This window comes from Schistocerca nitens, chromosome 6 (genome assembly GCF_023898315.1).
Source record: "Schistocerca nitens isolate TAMUIC-IGC-003100 chromosome 6, iqSchNite1.1, whole genome shotgun sequence".
NCBI classification, from domain to species: domain Eukaryota; kingdom Metazoa; phylum Arthropoda; class Insecta; order Orthoptera; family Acrididae; genus Schistocerca; species Schistocerca nitens.
In genome coordinates, this window is record NC_064619.1 from 691,399,883 (window position 1) to 691,424,286 (window position 24,404).

Genomic DNA, 24,404 nt, shown 5'->3' on the forward strand with positions numbered 1-24,404 from the left:
ATGTATAAGTTTTGAATCTATTTCGAATATGCCTACAACCTTTCCTGTAATAGTGGAAAAGTGTGGCGATCTGCGACGCCTCCCGAGGCTTGGACGAAGCTTCAAACAGCAAGGTGCCGACACAGCAGAAAAAAGACCAGAGCACAAAAGTCCATGGTACACTGAAATCAAATTTCAGACAGCATTGTGTCTGCAACTCTCACACACTCATCGTTTAAATGTGCCTTTACAGTGAAGCAAAATATTCTTAGCTGCATGCAGGGGAGGTGTATCAAGAGGTTGCCTACTTGCAAGCTTTTCGGGCAACTTTACAACTTTTCTCTGTAAAGGAACATTTTCAAAATTCTCAATAAATGCCGGTGGGGGCCACCGAGGGTTTTCCCAAACAGAGGAGTCTTGGGCGGACCTTCTGACTTTTAATTTTCGCCTGTGACGATGTCACAGCCCTTCATATTTACGTTGCAACGAGGGCGTGAAAGAAGAGCACTGCGAAAGGATAAGGCCATTTGATGGGCCGGATCACGTTCAGATTTCATCGAATGCTTTTGAACTGTCCGTCGTGGTTCCACCCAGTAGACCAGTACAAAAATTGCGGTCGCACTGAGCTATAAAGGACTGAGATCGCGTTCAATGAGGTTGCAGACCCTTGATGTCAATCAAGGAGGGTTGAATAGCCCATGTAATATTTCTGGCTTAGTCAGCCATCATATTAGGCTCCAAGAAGTTGTTCCCAGAGCAGTGGAGATGCAAGAAGTATATAGATGACGAAATGTGGTGTGAGGTACTTGTGACAGATGTTAGATTTCGTACCATTCCCGCCTGCATAATGCTACTGCTCTGTGATTGGCTGCTGTGTTCGGAGCAAAGCGCCAAAACGTTAAAGTATAGTTATTATTATTAGTTAAAGTACTCATTGGAATGACTTCACTTTTTAATATAAATCTCTCAACAGCTGGCTATCAATCAGTCGTTTTAGAATTATTAAAAACAATTTAAATCAAAAACAAAAGACTGACGAAATTGCAGACGAAGCACTTCGGAAGCGTTCGGGTCACGCATTTTCTGGTATGGCGCGCGAAGTGTTTCGTGCTGTGCGTCACTCTGGATTAGGCAGTCGAGAAGAACAGACATGCTGTCTGTCGCAGGATGTGTTTGCCAGTATTCAGTATTAAAAGATTCACTCCGGTAGTCATGAGGCACAGACACGTGCCACAAATAGTGTAAAAAATGGCTCTGAGCACTATGGGACTTAACATCTATGGTCATCAGTCCCCTAGAACTTAGAACTACTTAAACCTAACTAACCTAAGGACATCACACAACACCCAGCCATCACGAGGCAGAGAAAATCGCTGACCCCGCCGGGAATCGAACCCGGGAACCCGGGCGTGGGAAGCGAGAACGCTACCGCACGAATAGTGTAAAGATACATTTTCGTAAACATTGTGTATGATCATGTACTTTGCTGTATCAGAAGGTGCTGTATTAAGATCATGTAGTCTTCTCGAGTGGCTATATTAAAATACGCGAGTGGCATTCCAATGAAGTGATACATTATTTCAGAACAGAACCTCGCTAAAAGTCAGTTTCAGCCTCAAGTGCTGTTTTCTGCGCTGGGGACATCAACTTGAAGACAGCAGGTTAGTGAACTATAACAGAACCTTCGTATTCCACACAGTGCAGTGGAAACATCTAGGCGCCTAACGTGTACTGCATGCACAGAACAAATGTGCACAGTGACACATCTGCAGTAATGCAGAGGAGATAGGATGATCGTTGCCGGCCGGAGTGGCCGAGCGGCTCTAGGCGCTACAGTGTGGAACCGCGCGACCGCTACGGTCGCAGGTTCGAATCCTGCGTCGGGCATGGATGTGTGTAATGTCCTTAGGTTAGTTAGGTTCAAGTAGTTCTAAGTTTTAGGGGACTGATGACCTCAGATGTTAAGTCCCATGGTGCTCAGAGCCATCTGAATCATTTTTTTGAGGATGATCGTTATTAAAACCAACAATCAATTCATTCTTTCTTTCTTTCTTGCCGTACCCAGGAGGTGACAACAGTATCAAAGGCTGTCACAAACGTATTTGTGTGCTCGTCGTACTGTGAATTGTTGTTTTCGACCACTAAATGTGTGAGAATCAACGTCCCAACGGAAGGGGTGTTTTCAGTGGCGACCCTTTTACCACCCTGTGATCCCTTTTCGTGCCGATTATGAGCGGTGGTGTTTCAGAAATGTTTTCCCCTGACACTAATAAGAAAACTGCCGGACATTGCAGTTCTGACATCCATACCAGAGACATCAAAAGATTGCAGTTCTGACATCCATTCCAGAGACATCAAAAGACGGTGTGAAACATTGTTAAGAGGGCCTGTGGCGACCTTTCCATCGCATGAGACGACCATAGTGCTACACAATACAGAGCGCTCCAATACGTCCCATGTATTTATTTAAGGGCGTGAATAATAATATTTTCAGTGAGCTTGTTGCTAAGGCCACCTCTTATAACGTCAGTTTTATCACGAGTATGCTATGACATTTTTAAGACTACTTCAGGTAAGCTGTTGTGTATGGCAGTACTGCAGATCGACTGCGAGGTAGAACAGCAAATTTACATCCGTAGTGAGTTTGCGGAAAAAGAGGAGTAAGCTGTAAATTATCGAGTTCCTTCCAGACAGTTCGGCTATCATCGTCGGTAGGTACACGCCCTAACACAGCTCGCCTTGCTGGCCACGTACACAGGGCCCACCTCAAGTTTCGCCGGAGTTTTTCTCGCGCGGACTGCGTCAAATAGAAGTCGTTACGGTCGCGGCTCGTGAAACATTTAGCGCCCTCCAGACCTCGCAACTTTCTCCCCTCCTTCCCGCCAGGGGCCGAGTAGTGCGGTAGGTGTGGGGGGAAACGGAAAATTGTCGTGGCGCGCCGTACTCTGCTGCGCGCACCGACTTTATTCCCGCAGACGTTCCGGCTCGGCAGACGGAAATATCTTCGGGCGGATGTGGCGCGCAGAGGGAGCCCGCGGACGTAAACGGTGGGAAAGAGGAGGCCTCGGTGGGGGGCGGGGGAGGGGGAGGACTTGGGATGGGCTGCAACTGCCGGCGCTGCGAGCTGAGAGAAAAAGGGGCATGGTTGAGGTGGAAAATGCGGCCCCACCCTCAGAAATCCTTCCCCCTTCCCCTGCCTAATGAGGTGCGCGGGCCTTCATTTCCCTGGCAGAGGCGGAGAGGTGGCAACCCCAGCTGATGGGCCGTCTGCCGATACCATTACCGGTCTCTCTTCTCCAGCGACCCATCAAACTGCCGAACCGAATCTGTCGTGAGTGACGTAGCAGGGGCTGCGGAAACAAAGGGAACACTACATCATTGTCGGCACATGCATACATACCCCACAAGTCTTCGCACAGCATATTATGTACTCGAGAATTGAAGTAAGCATAGTGACCCACAAGGTTTCGTTTCGGGTCCTCTGTTGTTTCCGATGTACAGAGTGCAAAGGTGCATACACAATAGGTCAAGTAACGCCAACGAATGACAGACGCTGGATTCGGCCGAACGTTGGTCGCTGATGCGTTGGAATTCGGTTTCTCATTCTCATTCTCTTGGCTTGGGGCCAAGGGATTTAGTCACGTGGAATCGTAGTTTTCTCTGATACCTTGCCGAAGTTTCTCTCGTTTTGTTACTGCAATAAAGTAGCGCTTTAATAACAATTTCAATGGCTGTTATTATGAGGGATGAAGACGATTTAACAGTCATCGCATGTTCACCAATTATTTTACTGCAACAAGCTCATTACCGGAAAAATAAGAAGAAATGATGCTGATGGTCGACGTCTCTTTTAAAAAGAAGGAATCGGTGTGGTGGGACCAAATTAATGACTACTTCAAAGTAGGACTGGAATATGGACTATTTTGTAATGCTTTTTGCCAATGAAAGTGGCAGGTGTCGAATTGTTATAACATATGTAGGTCCTAAAATTTCCAAAGATGACACCTCTTTTAAGAGCTGTACCTGCAGCAGAGAGTCACTCCCAGTTTTGTTTGTTTCTCTTTGTCATCCACGGCGAAAAGATGTCCATTTTATTTTCAAATCTTGCGCATTTCTTTCTAACGGCACTCGTAAGTAGTAGGGCAACCAGGATGTCGCCCCAAAGTAGGTCTCCCAAGGGGTGACGTCACCCCAAAAGTACCGTTATCCAAGATGGCGGCTGTGACGCAAGTACGTGACGTCAGCTGATGACGTGAGTACCGTTATCCAAAAACGGCGGGAAGTCAGGGCAGTTGGACTACCTCAGTAACCTAAGCCACATCGTCCTAGGATCTGGCCGGAAGTTCGAATTTTGGCGGGAAGACAGGTCAATTGAGCTACCTATACTAACCTAAGAAAATGGTGGGAAAGGAAGGGCAGTTGAGCTACCTCCACTAACTCATCTCTTCCTAGGAACTGGACATAAGTCTTATTGGAAAATTTTGCTGAGCAGAGCTGGTATGGTGTCACCCCCACTAGAGGCTGCTCATTTAATTAGAATATAATTTCTAAAAATTTATTTAAATTTGTATAAATTTCTTTAAATGTCTATAAATTTGTTTAAATTTATTATCTACCTACAGCATTAGTGTTGTGTTACCGCCACAAGAGGCTGAGATATCAGTTTCTCAGTCTTTTAATAACTTTATTACATGCACCCATTCAGCTCTAGACATAAGTCATGATTTAAACAGTTACAAACAGTACCACTATAAAGTGTCGCCATCCTCTTTCAATTTCGAATTTTTTGCTCTAAGAGCTTACATTCAATTCCAATACAATTTCTATGAATTTTTTTGTTACCACCACAAGAGGCTGAGATATCAATAGTTGCATTACATGCACTGACATAAGTCTTTCTTTAAACAATCATACACAGTACCACCATCAAGTGTGCTTACCATTATCTTCCAATGTTACACTAAGAGCTTACTCCTACAGCTGAGGGGGATTAGTATGGTTTTTCCATTCAATTCGGATGCAATTTATTATCTGCAACATTAGTGTCATGTTACCACCAGAAAGGGCTGAGATATCGATAGCTTTATTACATACACTCATTAATGCTTGAACATACGAAGAGTATCGTCATGCTTTGCACATGAGGCAAGTGACCTAGTTCGCCGCTACCACAGAGCTTCGCGATATGTCACGTTGACGTCCGGCTGCATGTGTGTGTCGCACGCTGATAATACGAATGACAGTCGATTAGCCTGCTTTCACACCCACTGATGTCTGCCGGACACAAACATTCTCAGTTTCTCTAAGAACACTCTCGCACACTAGCCGCACACGTCTGCATCACCCGAAGTCCGGCAGGGCTGTCATACACTGAACGTCCCCAAAACAGGAACCACGAAGGTGTTCTAAACAGCTCCTTGAATCAATACGGTTAATAACATAGAGAAAACATTTCCAAGCACTGAAAGACTATTAAACACGTATTCGAGCTCTAAGGAGTTCCAAACATATAACACTTCACTACAAAACTGGCTGAGAGATGTCGATAGCTGTATTACATGCACTGGACGTAAGTCCTTATTTAAACAAGTAGACCCACTACAACCATGAACTCTGATCACGAAATTTGCTCTAACAGCTAATGTGGGTTACTATCGTGTTTTCACTAAATTCGAATATACACTCCTGGAAATGGAAAAAAGAACACATTGACACCGGTGTGTCAGACCCACCATACTTGCTCCGGACACTGCGAGAGGGCTGTACAAGCAATGATCACACGCACGGCACAGCGGACACACCAGGAACCGCGGTGTTGGCCGTCGAATGGCGCTAGCTGCGCAGCATTTGTGCACCGCCGCCGTCAGTGTCAGCCAGTTTGCCGTGGCATACGGAGCTCCATCGCAGTCTTTAACACTGGTAGCATGCCGCGACAGCGTGACGGACTTTGAGCGAGGGCGTATAGTGGGCATGCGGGAGGCCGGGTGGACGTACCGCCGAATTGCTCAACACGTGGGGCGTGAGGTCTCCACAGTACATCGATGTTGTCGCCAGTGGTCGGCGGAAGGTGCACGTGCCCGTCGACCTGGGACCGGACCGCAGCGACGCACGGATGCACGCCAAGACCGTAGGATCCTACGCAGTGCCGTAGGGGACCGCACCGCCACTTCCCAGCAAATTAGGGACACTGTTGCTCCTGGGGTATCGGCGAGGACCATTCGCAACCGTCTCCATGAAGCTGGGTTACGGTCCCGCACACCGTTAGGCCGTCTTCCGCTCACGCCCCAACATCGTGCAGCCCGCCTGCAGTGGTGTCGCGACAGGCGTGAATGGAGGGACGAATGGAGACGTGTCGTCTTCAGCGATGAGAGTCGCTTCTGCCTTGGTGCCAATGATGGTCGTATGCGTGTTTGGCGCCGTGCAGGTGAGCGCCACAATCAGGACTGCATACGACCGAGGCACACAGGGCCAACACCCGGCATCATGGTGTGGGGAGCGATCTCCTACACTGGCCGTACACCACTGGTGATCGTCGAGGGGACACTGAATAGTGCACGGTACATCCAAACCGTCATCGAACCCATCGTTCTACCATTCCTAGACCGGCAAGGGAACTTGCTGTTCCAACAGGACAATGCACGTCCGCATGTATCCAGTGCCACCCAACGTGCTCTAGAAGGTGTAAGTCAACTACCCTGGCCAGCAAGATCTCCGGATCTGTCCCCCATTGAGCATGTTTGGGACTGGATGAAGCGTCGTCTCACGCGGTCTGCACGTCCAGCACGAACGCTGGTCCAACTGAGGCGCCAGGTGGAAATGGCATGGCAAGCCGTTCCACAGGACTACATCCAGCATCTCTACGATCGTCTCCATGGGAGAATAGCAGCCTGCATTGCTGCGAAAGGTGGATATACACTGTACTAGTGCCGACATTGTGCATGCTCTGCTGCCTGTGTCTATGTGCCTGTGGTTCTGTCAGTGTGATCATGTGATGTATCTGACCCCAGGAATGTGTCAATAAAGTTTCCCCTTCCTGGGACAATGAATTCACGGTGTTCTTATTTCAATTTCCAGGAGTGTAGTTTCTATAAATTTGTTTTAATTTGTATAAATGTCTTTAAATTTGTTTAAATTTATTACCTACCTACAGCATTAGTGTTGTGTTACCGCCACAAGACACTGAGATATCGATAGCTGTATTACATGCACTGGAGATAAGTTTTTCTTTAAACAATTAGACCCATTAACGTCCATAACTCACCATGCCAGCGGTCTGGAGGGAAGGAAAACTGGTGTGAAAAAAGGGATCGGCCTGTTCTGGGCTGTTTGCCATCCTCTTGGAAAATGTGCATGAATTTTTCTGAGGGAGAATAGTATGCTGCCGCCCTCGCTGCTCATTCATATAGGCAAGAAAAGGTGTTCATTGCAATTCCAAATATCTAGATTCAACTACTTTTCAAGGTCATGCAATCACATTTCCTACATACATATAACTACGGATCTCACCTAGTTTATTACGTGATATTGAACACTCACCATGCCAGCGGTCTGGAAGGAAGGAAAACTGGTGTGAAAAAAGGAATCAGCCTGTTCTGGGCTGCTGGAGAGAGAACGGAGTGTCCTTTATTTTTCTGAACAATTTATTTAGCTACGCATTTCACCCAATTTATTTATTACGCTGATGCAAAACACTCATCCTAATGTGCTTAGTGTCACTATATACAGTTTACAGACCTCAAAACTACTCCAGAATAATAATACATTTCACTGATGTGCAGAGACGCAAACAACTCGTAAATTACGTGGTCGCGCAGTGGCTAGCACTCTGACTCGCATACGTGAGGAGGACGGTTCAATCCCGCATCTGGTCATCCTGATATAGGTTTCCCGTGATTTCCCTAAATCGCTCCAGGCAAATGGCGGGATGGTTCCTTTGAAAGGGCGTGGCAGACATACTTCCCCGTCCTTCCCTAATCTGATGAGACCAATGACCTCGATGTCTGGTGTCCTCCCTCGAACAACACAACTCCCAAATTACCGTCACGTCTTCGGATAGAACATGGAGCAACCTATCCGAGTATTACACACGCTGACGCAAACAATGAAACAGTTTAGGAAGGGGAGAGGGCTAGAGTGCAGCTGTCGGCGCTGAGAGTTGTGAGAAACGGGCAAGGTGAGCGCTAGGGGCAGAGTTGAGCTGAAAAATGTGGCCGCGCCCCAGTATCCCCTCCCCCCCCCCCCCCCCGCACTCCCCTTACCTAATGAGGTTGGCACACCATCATTTGCCTTCCAGAGCCAGATGGTGGCAAACCCTACTGATACAATTACCACCTTCACTTCTTCAGAGAGCTCATGCAATCCACTAAACTGCCCAATCAAACGTGTAATTCGTGATTCAACAGAAACAGACTGAACCATCGAGTAGTAATATCTATCGAGCGAGCATTCACACGAGTATAACAGAAATTTTTAGCCACATACACTCCTGGAAATTGAAATAAGAACACCGTGAATTCATTGTCCCAGGAAGGGGAAACTTTATTGACACATTCCTGGGGTCAGATACATCACATGATCACACTGACAGAACCACAGGCACATAGACACAGGCAACAGAGCATGCACAATGTCGGCACTAGTACAGTGTATATCCACCTTTCGCAGCAATGCAGGCTGCTATTCTCCCATGGAGACGATCGTAGAGATGCTGGATGTAGTCCTGTGGAACGGCTTGCCATGCCATTTCCACCTGGCGCCTCAGTTGGACCAGCGTTCGTGCTGGACGTGCAGACCGCGTGAGACGACGCTTCATCCAGTCCCAAACATGCTCAATGGGGGACAGATCCGGAGATCTTGCTGGCCAGGGTAGTTGACTTACACCTTCTAGAGCACGTTGGGTGGCACGGGATACATGCGGACGTGCATTGTCCTGTTGGAACAGCAAGTTCCCTTGCCGGTCTAGGAATGGTAGAACGATGGGTTCGATGACGGTTTGGATGTACCGTGCACTATTCAGTGTCCCCTCGACGATCACCAGTGGTGTACGGCCAGTGTAGGAGATCGCTCCCCACACCATGATGCCGGGTGTTGGCCCTGTGTGCCTCGGTCGTATGCAGTCCTGATTGTGGCGCTCACCTGCACGGCGCCAAACACGCATACGACCATCATTGGCACCAAGGCAGAAGCGACTCTCATCGCTGAAGACGACACGTCTCCATTCGTCCCTCCATTCACGCCTGTCGCGACACCACTGGAGGCGGGCTGCACGATGTTGGGACGTGAGCGGAAGACGGCCTAACGGTGTGCGGGACCGTAGCCCAGCTTCATGGAGACGGTTACGAATGGTCCTCGCCGATACCCCAGGAGCAACAGTGTCCCTAATTTGCTGGGAAGTGGCGGTGCGGTCCCCTACGGCACTGCGTAGGATCCTACGGTCTTGGCGTGCATCCGTGCGTCGCTGCGGTCCGGTCCCAGGTCGACGGGCACGTGCACCTTCCGCCGACCACTGGCGACAACATCGATGTACTGTGGAGACCTCACGCCCCACGTGTTGAGCAATTCGGCGGTACGTCCACCCGGCCTCCCGCATGCCCACTATACGCCCTCGCTCAAAGTCCGTCAACTGCACATACGGTTCACGTCCACGCTGTCGCGGCATGCTACCAGTGTTAAAGACTGCGATGGAGCTCCGTATGCCACGGCAAACTGGCTGACACTGACGGCGGCGGTGCACAAATGCTGCGCAGCTAGCGCCATTCGACGGCCAACACCGCGGTTCCTGGTGTGTCCGCTGTGCCGTGCGTGTGATCATTGCTTGTACAGCCCTCTCGCAGTGTCCGGAGCAAGTAAGGTTGGGTCTGACACACCGGTGTCAATGTGTTCTTTTTTCCATTTCCAGGAAATGGCTACAAAGTCACGTAAGAATGATAAGCCGTAAAGTTTATCCGTAAGCGCCATGCAGAGTTTGAATGTCATTACATCGGTAGGACAGACTTATCCTGTTGAAAAGTACCATGGATTATGTATACGTATAGGCTTCTTAACAATGTGTACTTTATCTGTGGAACGAATTTCAGTTAAAGCTTTGAGGCAAGTGTGTAAGGGCGCAGGTATCGGTACAGTTCCTACAAACCGAATCTTGTCCTTACTCAACTCTGACAGACTGGAGTCAACAGGTGGCGCGGGAAGCACCATCATCCGAGTGTAGGGACAGTTTGGCTGCTACCGATTTCGAGTGCTGCTTGATCTGAGGGAATCCAGAGAGGGAGCAGCAGACGAGTGCGGAGGGCAAAATCACGCATCGGAGAGCAGAAGGTAGGCGCGAATATTGATTGTTATTGATTCACGTTACTTTTCCTCTCGAATGAGAAAACATGCACTGACGGAATAGAATCGTAACACCAACAAGGAATGGCGCAACATAAACGAAAGTTCGTGTTCAAATGGTTCAAATGGCTCTGAACACTATGGGACGTAACTTCTGAGGTCATCAGTCCCTTAGAACTTAGAACAACTTAAACCTAACTAACCTAAGGACATCACACACATCCATGCCCAAGGCAGGATTCGAACCAGCGACCGTAGCGGCCGCACGGTTCCAGATTGCAGCGTCTACAACCGCTCGGCCACACCGGCCGGCCTTCAGCGACACTGCGGAAAGACTTGGCAGGAATGTAGTCATTGTACATGATAGTTGGCAGCGGTGATGACGAGAACGTACGGTCGCAAGAAGACCGGTGTATGGCTCTGGCGCATGCTAACGCGTCTACAGCAGGAATATGAACAGCATTTAGCATCACCGTGAGGCAACTAACTGCCCGACGCACTGCAGCGTGTATTCCGCTGATCCAAAACCACAAATCACCTGCGACTTGAGTGGTGTCATGGGTGAGCTCATTGCTGGGCAGGGTGGCGGTCTGTTGTGTTTTCTGATGAAACCTGGTGCTGCCTCGTTGCCAGTGATTGCCGTGTGTTCGTCAGAAAGAGACCAGTTGAGGACCTGCAAGCAGCCTCTCCGCTTGCTAGACACATTTGACCTACACATGGAGTTACGGTCCGGGGTGCGATTTCAACCGTGGTTATATCACGTATCTTGATTACAAAATTTGTACATCAATCTAGTGATTCGACCTGTTGTGCTGTCATTTATGAACACCATTGCAGGGAGTATTGTCCAACAGGATAACGCTCGACCACATAGCGCTGTTTTAATCAAACACGCACTACAGAATGTCGACATGTCCGTTAGCCTACTCGATCACGTGATAGTCTCCAGTTAAGCACGTATTGGATTTCGTCGACGACAACTCCAGCGTTTTCCAAAGCCAGCATTAACCGTCCTTGTACTGACCCACCAAGGACATCCCGAAAAAAGGACATCTGACAACTGAACAACTCAATGAATTCACGTTTACAAGCTCGCACCTGAATACTACCTGGAGTTATGGTCCGGGGTGCGATTTCGACCTTGGTTATCCCACGTGTCTTGACTACAAAATTTGTGCATCAATCTAGTGATTCGACCTGCTGTGCTGCCATTTATGAACAGCATTGCAGGGAGTGCTTTCCAACAGGATAACGCTCGCCCACATACCGCTGTTGCAATCAAACATGCACTACAGAATGTCGACATGTCCGTTGTCCTACTCGATCACGTGATAGTCTCCAGTTGAGCACGCATTGGATATCGTCGACGACAACTCCAGTGTTGTCCACATCCAGCATTAACCGTCCTTGTATTGACCGACCAAGTGCAACAGGCATCCCACAAAAAGGACATCTGACAACTGAACAACTCAACGAATTCACGTTTACATGCTTGCACCTAAATTTTTAGAAAAAACGCCTTAACAACTTCTGAATATTTATTGGTGGAGTTCGGGATCAACATCTGCCAGTGTCAGGCGAATAAATCCTCTTGTACATCTAAAATTACAAACGTACTTGGCAAGCCACCATACGGTGTACGACGAAGGATACCTTATATTACTGCTGCTCTCCCTTTGTTCCACTTGCAAATGGAGCTAGGAAAAATATCCTTCCATACGGATCCTCATTTCTCTTGTCCTTACGTGAGATGTGTGTTGGATGTAATAGGGTCATTCTGCACTCTACCGCAGTTACCGACTCTCTAAACCTTCTCAATAATGTTTCGCAAAGAAATCCCTCCTGGGATTCCCATTTGAGTTCAGGGAACACTTCCGTTGATCGATCCTACCACTAACAGGTCTAGCAGATGCCTCTGACTTAGTTCGATGTTTTCCTTTGATCCGAACTGGTGGAGATCCCAAACACTCGAGAAGTGTCACACAAGTGTATGCAGGTCTCTTTCATAGATGAGCTGCAGCTTTACTACAATTCTCCCAACAAACCATAGTTGTCGATTCGCCTTCCACCGTCGTTAGGTGCTTGATCCGTCTTATTTCACTTTGCTACGTTACACCTAGACACTAACTCATAGCCGGCCGGAGTGGCCGAGCGGTTCTAGGCGCTACAGTCTGGAACCGCGCTGCTGCTACGGTCGCAGGTTCGAATCCTGCCTCGGGCATGGATGTGTGAGATGTCCTTAGTTAGGTTTAAATAGTTCTACGTTCTAGGGGACTGATGACCTCAGAAGTTAAGTCCCATACTGCTCAGAGCCATTTGAACCATTTGAACTAATTCACACACTACAGCTGTGCTGGTGTAATCTATCGCCAGCACACCAGTTGGCAAAGATGAAGCAAAAATCGATAAGTGGGCGCTGGACCAAGTGCAGCTATCACTGCGACAAGCAACACGCCGCCAGTGCCCTCTCAACTGCACGTATTTAGGCCGCCGCCACTGACCAGAAGGCCTTATTGACTGAATAATCCACTTTGGCGTCTGCAGAGCGGGCTCAGATCACGTAAGACGCTACCACAGTCCATAGCGAGAAGATTGGTGATTATAGCAGGACTATCAGTGAGACTGAAGATTGTAATAGCAAGATTACCAACATTGTCTGCAAGATGACTATTACTGATGAGCTTGTACAACAACACATGGACTGTATTCAAGATAATGTACGTATTATGTATGTGTGTAGACCACAAGAAAGGTCCTGTCATAGTTCCCCGGAACGCACGTGACAATGCCTTTGCCACATACACGTGCTGTCTTTATTGAGAAACGACTAGCGAGAGAGGGCCCACATCTCGTGGTCGTGCGGTAGCGTTCTCGCTTCCCACGCCCGGGTTCCCGGGTTCGATTCCCGGCGGGGTCAGGGATTTTCTCTACCTCGCGATGGCTGGGTGTTGTGTGCTGTCCTTAGGTTAGTTAGGTTTAAGTAGTTCTAAGTTCTAGGGGACTGATGACCATAGCTGTTCCATAGTGCTCAGAGCCATTTGACTAGCGAGAGAGAAAGGTAATTGGATATAATTTGGTAGACAGGTAGGTAGGTAGACTGAGAGAAGCAGAGAAACAGAGGGAGAGAGTGAGGGAGAGTGAGAGTAACAGAGGGAGAGAGATTAGGCAGTTCTCGGGCGAAATGTCAGAGTGCCACCTGGCAACTGGCGGCGAGGGGTCAAGGGGTTGCAGTTACGCGGCTTCTCGCTATCTCACGAGCCCTTCCGCCGCCCTTCCCCCCACCCTGCCCCCTAAAATGAGCACGCAGATCGAAATGAGCAGTCTCCCGTCAGAGACCGGCTGCTCCCTCAATTAGCGGGGGCGGAGAGGTGCGGAGGTAGCGCGCTGCGGCAGGTGGGGGTGGGGGTGGAGGGGATTACAGTGCCACCCGCTTTGCTCTCCTTCCCTCTGCTGTCAAGAGCTTCCTCTGTCTTCTGCGCCTGATCTGCCCTTCACGGCAACCGATTGCAACATACCTGGTTACAGCAGGAGTCTCAGATTTCTAACCATTGTACTGCATAAATAAATTCAAAACTGTCTAAATACAAATTAACCCAGTTAATACGTAATCACGATCAAGAGTTCAACAGTTTCTGATAACAGTACCTCTGATAGACTGTACTGTACAAGTCTCTTTATCCGCGCACAGCAACTGCTGTAAACTATATCCATTTAAATCTCCTTACTGTAGTCAAGCCTTCTTCTCTCTCTCTACAACTTTTTCGTTACCATCTCAAACAGTTCCATGTACTACCGAACTGACGATTTTTTGATGTCTCAGGGGGTGTTCTATCAACCGATTGCTCCCTTTTGTCGAGTTGTGGCATAAAATTCTTTTCTCCCTAAATCAGTTAGTCTAATCTTCAGCAATCTTTACTATTATCGCACTTTCATAGTTTCTATTCACGTATTCTCTGTCCTGTTTCCCGTACAGTTTCACTTCGGTATAAAGCTACACTCCAGAGCAGGCTTTCTCAGACTGTGCTCCTCGGAAAACTGGTGTTACGCACGAAGCGGGTAAGTGCTCGATGTAAAACTATTAATAACATGGGATTTTCGTTTTCGACGCTTTGATGATACAATTATTTTTTAAAATTCTATTAACATTTTGTGTCATTAGATATGAATTAAAATTGAAAAAAAAAATGGTTCAAATTGCTCTGAGCACTATGCAACTTAACTTCTGAGGTCATCAGTCGCCTAGAACTTAGAACTAATTAAACCTAACCAACCTAAGGACATCACACACATCCATGCCCGAGGCAGGATTCGAACCTGCGACCGTAGCGGTCGCTCGGTTCCAGACTGTAGCGCCTAGAACCGCACGGCCACTTCGACCGGCTTATTGAAATTGAAGTAATCACTGAATAAAATATGTTTTTGTATCTTTTTAAGTTTTTTTATTAAGCTTCAGAATAAACAAGGTGTTCCATCAAGGTTCCAGGATTTTCGAAGCTTTCCGTCAGAGAAAAGTTTGGGATACGTTACTCCAGACAAATGCTTCCAGAAAGGAGTTTCTGACATATAAACTTACATTCGATGTAAAGACATTTCAGTTCTTCCAAAAATCTTTTCTTACCACTGTCAGTCTGCACTTTATGTCCTCTTTACTTTGGGCACCGTTAGCTACTTTTCTGTCCAAACAGCAAACCACATCTACTACTTCTAGTGTCTAATTTTCTTACCCAGTTCTCTCGATATTTGTTGCTTTAATCTGATTACACAATATCACCCATGCTTTACTTTCGTTAATGTTTATCTTGTTACCTCGTTTAAAGACACTCACCATTCCGTTAAGCTGATATTACAAGTGCTTTGCCACCTCTGGGGTAACGACAGTGCAATCTGTAAACAAACTTCCAAATTTTAGTTCCTTTTGTACCCTTCCTCTTGGATTCCCTTACTGCTAGCTCAAAGTACAGGCTGAATAACATGGGAGATTACGCTGCAATCCTCCCGAAGTCAGTGCCAGTTACTGCCTCCCTTTCACGTTCTAATACGAAACCCCAATAATGGTCATTATAATAGTCTGGTACGATGACAGGATGCCACTGATGCTAATGCACCATACGTGCCGTCACCAGGACACAGAATGCTGCCAAGTTGTGGCCAAATTCGTACAGGATATGACGCAACAGGATCCGACAATAGTCACAGTAAGTACACCACAGAACGTTGCAAAGGAGTGGGGACCGTCCGCCTTTTAAATGTTCTTCAAATTGTAGGAGTGCTCTGTGGAATGGAAAAAGGCACTTGTTTGAGAAATTATCTTGGTATTGAAACTTCCGCTGCAGAGTGAAAGTCTCATTCTGGTATCTTGCTCTTCTTTACTGCTCATACACTTATGGGCCAAAACGTTATTGTTATGGAATCGTCAAGATATCGCAGTGCCACACCACAATCGACTACGCGCATCGATACCACAGACATTAGCGATTGTCTCGCTGCAATTCACAACGACGAATGGGTGAAGAAGGTATGCCTTCTCTCTCAGCACTGCAGCCCTACCACGGAGGCCAATATGGAGCTGAGCATGGAAGCGCTCTGCCCCGTTCGTGAAGGCGGCCGGCGTGACCGAGCGGTTCTAGGCGCTTCAGTCTGGAACATAGCGACCTCTACGGTCGCAGGTTCGAATCCTGCCTCGGGCATGGATGTGTGTGATGTTCTTAGGCTAGTTAGGTTTAATTAGTTTTCAGTTCTAGCGGACTGACGACATCAGATGTTTAGTCCCATAGCGCTTAGACCCATTTGAACAAAAATAAATAAATAAGTAAATATAATATACTGTCATTCTGGTCTGTTTCCGTTTCTGCATATATAAATTCACACGCCATGTCATCATTACGCCGATAGGACGTTAACCGACATCTGGTGTGTGAAGGTTCAATTGATCCTAAAATTTTTCATAAATGATACAGATCGCTCTGTCTACTTGAGCTGAGACTGTCAGGTTTTGCAGTTGGTCACTGCCGAGTGTCAGCAATTATGCCTGACATCAACTGACTTGTACTCGCTCTCAAAACTTCTAAAACCAGCTTCGAGAAACTTCGAAAAAGAAATATAGCTCTGCAAATTGGCAGACATGCCGTACACTGACAACTGTCAGGTTTTTTTTCTGTAAAAATTTCATTTACTTCTTTCCTTTGTTGAAAGTTTCTGCAACTTCATTCGCAACATGCTGAAAGCTATTTGCTGCACTGAATACGAAAGATGGCGTTCGATAACGTTGCAGGTTTAACGTCGCCTTTCTTTGACGCTCGAAGAAAACTTCTTCGTAGCTCCAAGATGTCGCGGTATGTACTCCGGGAAACGCAGGTGTAGAGTGATGGAGTTTTCCCAAAGGGAACCTCACTCTCGTGTTCGCCACGTGTTGCCCGCGAGCAGCGGCGCTTCGGAGTGGAGGTCGGGGTGGCTGCCCACACCACGGCTGGGAAATCTGGCTGACAGGCGTCTCCGACTGCTGAGAGGGGAGATATTTGACAGGCGGCGCTGCCTGGTCGCATCGATTTCCCTTATAGGCAGCGCAGCGACACGGGAGAAGCGAGCAGGCGGCGCTCGCCGATTGGTGCAGCCAGCCATCCAACCGGAAGCGTACGTAGAGTATAGCGTAGGCCGCCAGCTGTAGCAGGCGCTGCCCGGTGGGTGCTCAGACGACTGCAGCAGCACGTGTACGCAACAGGTGAAGGGGTGGTGGTGGGAGGGATGGGCGAAAACAGGGAAGGGTGATGACACACGACACGGACCAGTGAAGAAAATTTGGTGTAGGAATCAAAGTACAGGGAGAAGAAATAAACACTTTGAGATCTACTACATTTGTTACTGGTAGGTAGTAGAGGAGATTTGCTATTTGGGGAGCAAAATAACTGATGATGGTCGAAGTAGAGAAGATATAAAATTTAGACTGGCAATGGCAAGGAAAGCGTTTCTGAAGAAGAAAAATTTGTTAAGATCGAGTATAGATTTAAATGTCAGGAAGTCGTTTCTGAAAGTATTTGTATGGAGTGTAGCCATGTATGGAAGTGAAACGTGGACGATAAATAGTTAAGACAAGTAGAGAATAGAAGCTTCCGAAATGTGGTGCTACGGAAGAATGCTGAAGATTAGATGGGTAGATCACATAACTAATGAGGAGGTATTGAATAGAATTGGGGAGAAGAGGAGGTTGTGGCACAACTTGACTAGAAGAAGGGATCGGTTGGTAGGACATGTTCTGAGACATCGAGGGATCACCAATTTAGTATTGGAAGGCAGCGTGGAGGGTAAAAATCGTAGAGGGAGACCAAGAGATGAATACACTAATTAGATTCAGAAGGATGTAGGCTGCAGTAGGTACTGGGAGATGAAGCAGCTTGCACAGGATAGAGTAGCATGGAGAGCTGCATCAAACCAGTCTCAGGACTGAAGACCACAACAACAACAAAAACAACAACAGGTTTGGTCATCACGCGACGGTTACGGAAATGCTTCGGGAACTCGGGTGGGAGTCTCTAGAGGAAAAGAGGCGTTCTTTTCGTGAATCGCTACTCAGGAAATTTAGAGAACCAGCATTTGAGGCTGACTGCAGTACAATTTTACTGCCGCGGAAAGACGACAAAGATAAGAGAGATTAGGGCTCGTACAGAGGCATATAGGCAGTCATTTTTCCCTCGTTCTGTTAGGGAGTGAAACAGGGAGAGAAGATGCTAGTTGTGGTACGAGGTACCCTCCGCCACGCACCGTATGGTGGATTGCGGAGTATGTATGTAGATGTAGATTTAATTCTTTCAGAGACAGCTAACGACTTGGAAGAGCTGTTAAACGCAATGGATAATGTCTTGAAAGGAGGATATAAGATGAACCTTAACAAAAGCAAGACAAGAATAGAGGAATTAGATTGGGAAATGAGCCACTTAGAGTAGTAGATGAGTTTTGCTATTTGGGCAGCAAAATAACTGATAATGGCAGAAGTAGAGAGGATATAAACTGTACACTCACAAGGGCAAGAAAAGCGTTTCTGAAAAGAGAACTTCGAGTATAGAATTAAATGCCAGGAAGTGTTTTTGAAAGTATCTGTGTCGATTGTAGCCATGTATGGAAGTGAAACATGGACAATAAATGGTTTAGAATCGATAGGTCACATAAATAGCGGGAATAGACTTGGAGAAATAAGGAAAAGTGTGGCACAACCTGACTAGAAGGATTCGGTTGATAGGAAGCATTCTGAGACATCAAGGGATCGCCAGATTGGTACTGGATGGAACAGTGGTGGCGGGTGTGAAGTGGGAGGGGGGAGGAGGGGGGGGATTCGTAGAGGGAGACCAGACGATGGCTACACTAAGCACATTCAGAAGCATTTAGGTTCCAGTAGTTTCTCAGAGCTGACGAGGAGTATCACGGATAGCTGCATTGAACCATTCTTCGAAGTAGACCACAAGAACAGTGGGCAGTTGTATTTATGGATTTTTACTATTACACTGCGCAACAGAATTAAAGGAACATTTTTTCGAAACCTCGTTATTGTCTCCCATTGCGACGCTTGACATTTGGCTTAAAGTTGGCCATGATCTTCCTCTATAGTGGTACAAAATCGTGGCGCCCTGTGACATCACCCTCAGTCTCGACGACGCTTCAAACAACAAGGTGTCTGTAGTTGATGTGGCATGTAAAGTACGTTAATGATGTGTCAATGGCACCAAATTTCACCACAATTCTGCCCAGTGCCACCGTTGACGGGTCACAGGATGGGAAGGTCAGTACACCCTTCTTCCTCACGTTTCACCCCTTCTTTTACCGCGATGGAGGCGAGAACCGTGACGCCCAGCGTTGAAATAACATTGTGTTTTTATGAGTGTCCGAGGAAAAAACATTTCAGACACAACGCCGGTCAGAATCGAAGGTGGCATGAAGGGCGTAAATAAAACCACTCCCTCCTTCGATCCCTACACATTTCGCGGTCAAAAACGACAGTCTGCAGTGCGTTGAGCTACAGGAAGACATTCTTGACAATCTTTGATACTGCTGACATCTCCCTAACGCTTCAGCCCTTCGCTATGGACATCGCGGCCTAGCAGACTCATTGAACATGATCTCACTCCTTCGGAATGCAGTTTGGTCACAATTTTTGCTCTGATGTGCAGAGTGGAACCACTAGGAACCGTTCAAAATAATTCGACGAAATTTTAACGTGATGCAAAGCAGCACAGGGTTCTTACGCTTTCTCAGTGCTCCTGTTTCGCGCCCTCATCTCGCGTGATCGTGGATGGGAGAGGCATGCTTGAATAAAACGGGCAAGGGAGCCTCTGAAGACACCACCCTCCCCGCCCCCCCCCCCCCGCCTCCAGTTCGGCATTAGCCTCGGTGGTACCCCCTCCCCATATTTATAGGGAGTTTTAAAATGTGTCTTTACTGAGAAAACCTTCGAAGCAGTGCTGGCGCCTGCTGGAATGCTACTGACACGGGATCGGGTAACAAGCGGTTCCCTACTTGCAGGGTCCCAGCTCAGCTTCGATGGTTCTCTATCTAAATGCACATTTCTAAAATTCTCCATAAATGGGAAAAGGTGCCATCAAAGATATTGCAAAATCACAGTGTGTTAGAGGGACCATTTGCCATTTTATTCACATATCTGTCAATGTTGCACCCCTCTAGGACACATGCCGTCGAAGAGGAGCACTGAAAAAGCGTAAGAACCCTGTCCTGCTTCTGATCACTGTCAAATTTCGTCGAATGTTCCTGATTGGTGCCTAGTATTTCACCGTGTACACGAGACCAAAATAATTTATGCACATTTTTCGCTAAAACATTCTGCAGTCAATAGAGACAGGTAGTACAAGCTCTCAGAGTAATGTCTCTTTGAGACACTGGTGTGGTACCGTGTATATCTCTGGTGTGTTTGGCACAAAGAAAGCCAATGAGAGAACTTGGCGGTTAGTTTGGCCATGCTTTCGAGTGACTTGAAGGCACACTTTGTTCCGATTCATTGAGGCGAAGAGTTGCAGCAGTTCACAGTTCGGCTGCAGCATAGAGATTTCGTGAAATATTTTCAGCACCTACACGTTCACCAGCCATAACCGCTCTTGACATTTTTTGTGGAGCTGTGTTAAGGATAAAGTGTTCAGTTTAGCACTTCTTGATGTGCAAATTCTTACAGCACGAATACGAGATGTTGTAGAGGGCAGATGTCGGTACAGTCGTTTAACGGGAAACTGTATGAGTTAAGCTACGATTTGGAACAAATCGCATAGCGGTATCTAACATAGTTCCTTAGAAATAAATTTTTGTAATCAGAGGAAGGCTTAATGCTCGGACTGTAATTTACATCTGCAGCTGTTGTGTTACAGTGCCGTGAAACTAGCGTAGCCAAATAGCATGCTTTTTGCTAGGTCTGGATGGCTCGCCGCACGGCTGACGTCGAGGAAGAAAGAAAGCTCCACGTGGTCGCTGCTATCCGCTCCCTGTTATACAGAGGCAGGCGAGACGCGCCCGGATCGGCAACGAGTGCGCGGCACGCGATGCGGCTCTTTACGGGGCGGGCAGGAGAGGAGAACCCGGCAAACTTTGTCGGCGGGTGGCTCATTAGAAGCGCTCGCGGCAGGTTTCTTCATTAACGTCTTAGTTGCTGCCTGCTGCAAGCGGTGCACAGTGGCGCCACAGACGGTGACGGCGGCGGCGGCGGCAGCGGCGGTGGCGGCGGCGGCGGCGACGGCGCGACTCCCGCCGATAACTTCCGCATTAAATTAACCGAGCGGCTGTCTGCGAGTTGGTGACACCCCCTCCCCCCTGTCCCTCTCCCTCTCACGACCACAGCGTCCGGGAATCGCAGTTCCTGTGGACTCCGTCTGCTGTCGCCGCAACGGAACTCCCAAACCAGGCCAACTCCACAAAGCGCAACCCGCTGCTGGTCCCAGTTACGCGGAAGTGAGCACCTGCTTCCAGCATCTCATTCTGCACGAGAGCAACTCAAAATGCATCTGAAAAATATTTTTTCCTGTTCGTTACGACACTACCTGCGTACTCGGCATTGCCTGGGTACGTATTTATTCCAGTCTTCTGTTAGTCCATTTTCTCTATCATCCAGGTCTGTCCATTTTCTTCTCCTTCCCCTTCTATTCATCTCCTCATTCTCCCCTACTGCCCACTGCTCCACCTGTTCTCTGTTCTCCCCCTTCCCCCTCTCCTGCTCCCCCTCTGTCGATCGCCTCTTCTACCTCACTATCTATCTCCTATTCCAAATGTTTTTTATTTCAGTCTTTGATCACAATATGAATTCTTTAGACGATGACCGGTTTCAGTCCGTAATGACCATCCTCAGATCTTTGTTACACCATGTCCTAAAGTGAAAAGGCCATATTGGCATCGTCAAAACATATAAATATAACATAAACATATAAATATAATCTCCTATTCCACCTCTCTGTATCCATCTCCTCCTTCTTCGTATCTATGTCAATTTCCTTCTGTCCCCTATCCTCCTCCTTCACTCCTGCTTTCTCTGTCCATCTTCTTCTCGTTCCTCTATCTCCTCCACTTTCCTTTCTTCATCCATCTGCTCCTCCCCTCTGGCCATCTGTTCCTCTATTTCCTCCGCCCCCTTCTCTGTCCATCTTAGGTTTCTCCATCTCTGTCCGTCTCTCTGGCCTCCCCCACTTCCCTCTCTGTCCATTCGCTCATCCTCCGTTCTCTCTGTTTTTGCTTCCTCCATCCTCCTCCTCTCCTCTCTCCATCGTCTCCTCTTCCCTTTTCTGTCCATTTTGCCTCCCCTCCTCTCTGTTAATCTCCTCAATCCCCCCCCTCCACGTTACCTTTGTACATCTCATCTACCCATCTCTCTCTGTCCGTCTTCACTTCTTCTCTCTCCACGTTATCACTCCTATCCCAATACAAGTTGCTACTTCTTACATTCATAGTATTTCTTTCCAGATGCAAGTTGTGAGTGTACCAGAACTGATTGAAATCTATCCAGAGCCTTAGAAGGAGCATATTACGCTTCGCTTTGACCACGTACGCAAATATCACAAATATTTCACTTATACTCGAATTTAACACATTCCTCACATATTTGTATACACAATTCACCTGTATTTTTAACGAATTTCGCCCTGTAGTTTTTTGTCACGCATATCGATGTTAACTACATTGTATCTCCTGCATTACATGTCTTACAATGGTATAATTTTGTAGGTAGATTCAGCGATATATGTGGATACTGTCTGAGAAATGTCTTGCGTGCAGAGTTAGTAGTAAAGAAGTAATAAATTTAAACGTCACACACGACGCATCACTTTTCCACGCATCTCAGTGTTTATGATATCACATCTCCCGAAATAAATGTCGTATAATGATATAATTTGAGGATACATTTAGTGGTATATGTGAATACTGTCTGCAAACCGCGTCTTATGTACAGGTAGCAATAAAAAATTAGTAAATTAAAATTTAATACCTGATGCGGCAGTTTTACTTCATCAACAGTGAAACTGTAGTAAGCGATAAACGTTTTTCATTTCACCATTTTGTAAACGTTTTCAGCGAGAAAAAGTTTCGTAAAAGTTTGAAATTGTGCGTTAGTACCTTGAAAGTCACAAAGTGCTCACATTCTCAAACACAGGATGAATAAATTATGGGTATTCGCGCGTCCTGGGTGATACTTCTTTTCAACCCCCACCCCTCTGATAGATTGGTGGTTCTTACCCTCACACCTGTTCTTTCCAGACAGCAAGGGTACATGTACCAAGTATGGTTGAAATCGGCCCAGTTGTTATGGATGTACGTACATATGTACGTACATCCATGCAGTAAATGCTTTCAGTGTACCTCAGACGACACTTAAAAGGTTTGTGCATGGCGATATGTCACCTGAAGAATGTGTTTCTTTGAGACTTGGACGCACACCTGTACTACCTGATGCTATTGAGAAACAGTTGGTACTGTGTCTCATTGAGATGGATATAGCGGTTCTAGGCGCTCAGTCCGGAGCCGCGCGACAACTACGGTTGCAGGTTCGAATCCTGCCTCGGGCATGGATGTGTGTGATGTCCTTAGGTTAGTTAGGTTTAAGTAGTTCTAAGTTCTAGGGGACTTATGACCCCAGCAGTTGAGTCCCATAGTGCTCAGAGCCATTTGAACCATTTTTTGAAATGGATAATCGCTTCTACGGCCTTACCAGATTAGATGTCAAGGGAGTGGCATATCAGCTAGCGGAAAGAAATAATATTAATCATCCTTTTACTTCAGATGATGCAGGTGGAACTTCGTTTGACCTTTTTCTTAGACGATACAGAAATAAACTCACAATCCACAAACCTATGGGAACCTCATTCTCGAGAGCAAACGGGTTCAACAAAGAAACTGTAGACAAGTTTTTTGGCATTTTGGAAGATGAGTACAGTAAATACTCCTATAGAGCTGATCGTGTGTACATTGTGGACGAGACTGGGCTCTCTGTCGTCCAGAGCAGAATACCACATGGAATTTGACTGGAAGGTAAACGTCAAGTAGGTGCCCTCACATCAGCGGAGCGAGGATCCTGGTGACTGTCGTATGCTGTATGGATTAAGTTTTTTGTACCGGGTGCCACACAGAGAAACGTCTTAACAGGCAATTTGTAATTCATGTGGTGTTCTTAAAAAGAGGTTCAGATTTGTACAGGGGGAACTACTGGTCAAAATTATATCCATATTTCTATTACGAAACGTCCGGAAACCAATACCTTTTCAGACATGGACCAGTCTTTCCTCTCTCTGATATGTAAAAGTAGACACTACGCGCAGTGTTGCACGTGTCAACCACGAATACTGACACGTACTTCAGCCCTTCTTCGCAGTGAGTCACACAGCCCTTCAAGTACACCTGGCTCCATCCGAATTGCGTCACTTACACTAATCACACGCTCCTGTAACGTCTGCACGCTGGCGATTGGGGGGGGGGGGGGAGGGGGGATCTATCCCAACGCCTTTAAGCGTTCCATAGCCAGAAATGGAACAGACTGAGATCTGGTGAATGGGGAGGCCAAGCTCTCTGAGTTGCTCCACCAGTCCAACGCCCACTTGCGGTGAAGGTCTGTCGAACAGCTTCTAGAAAAC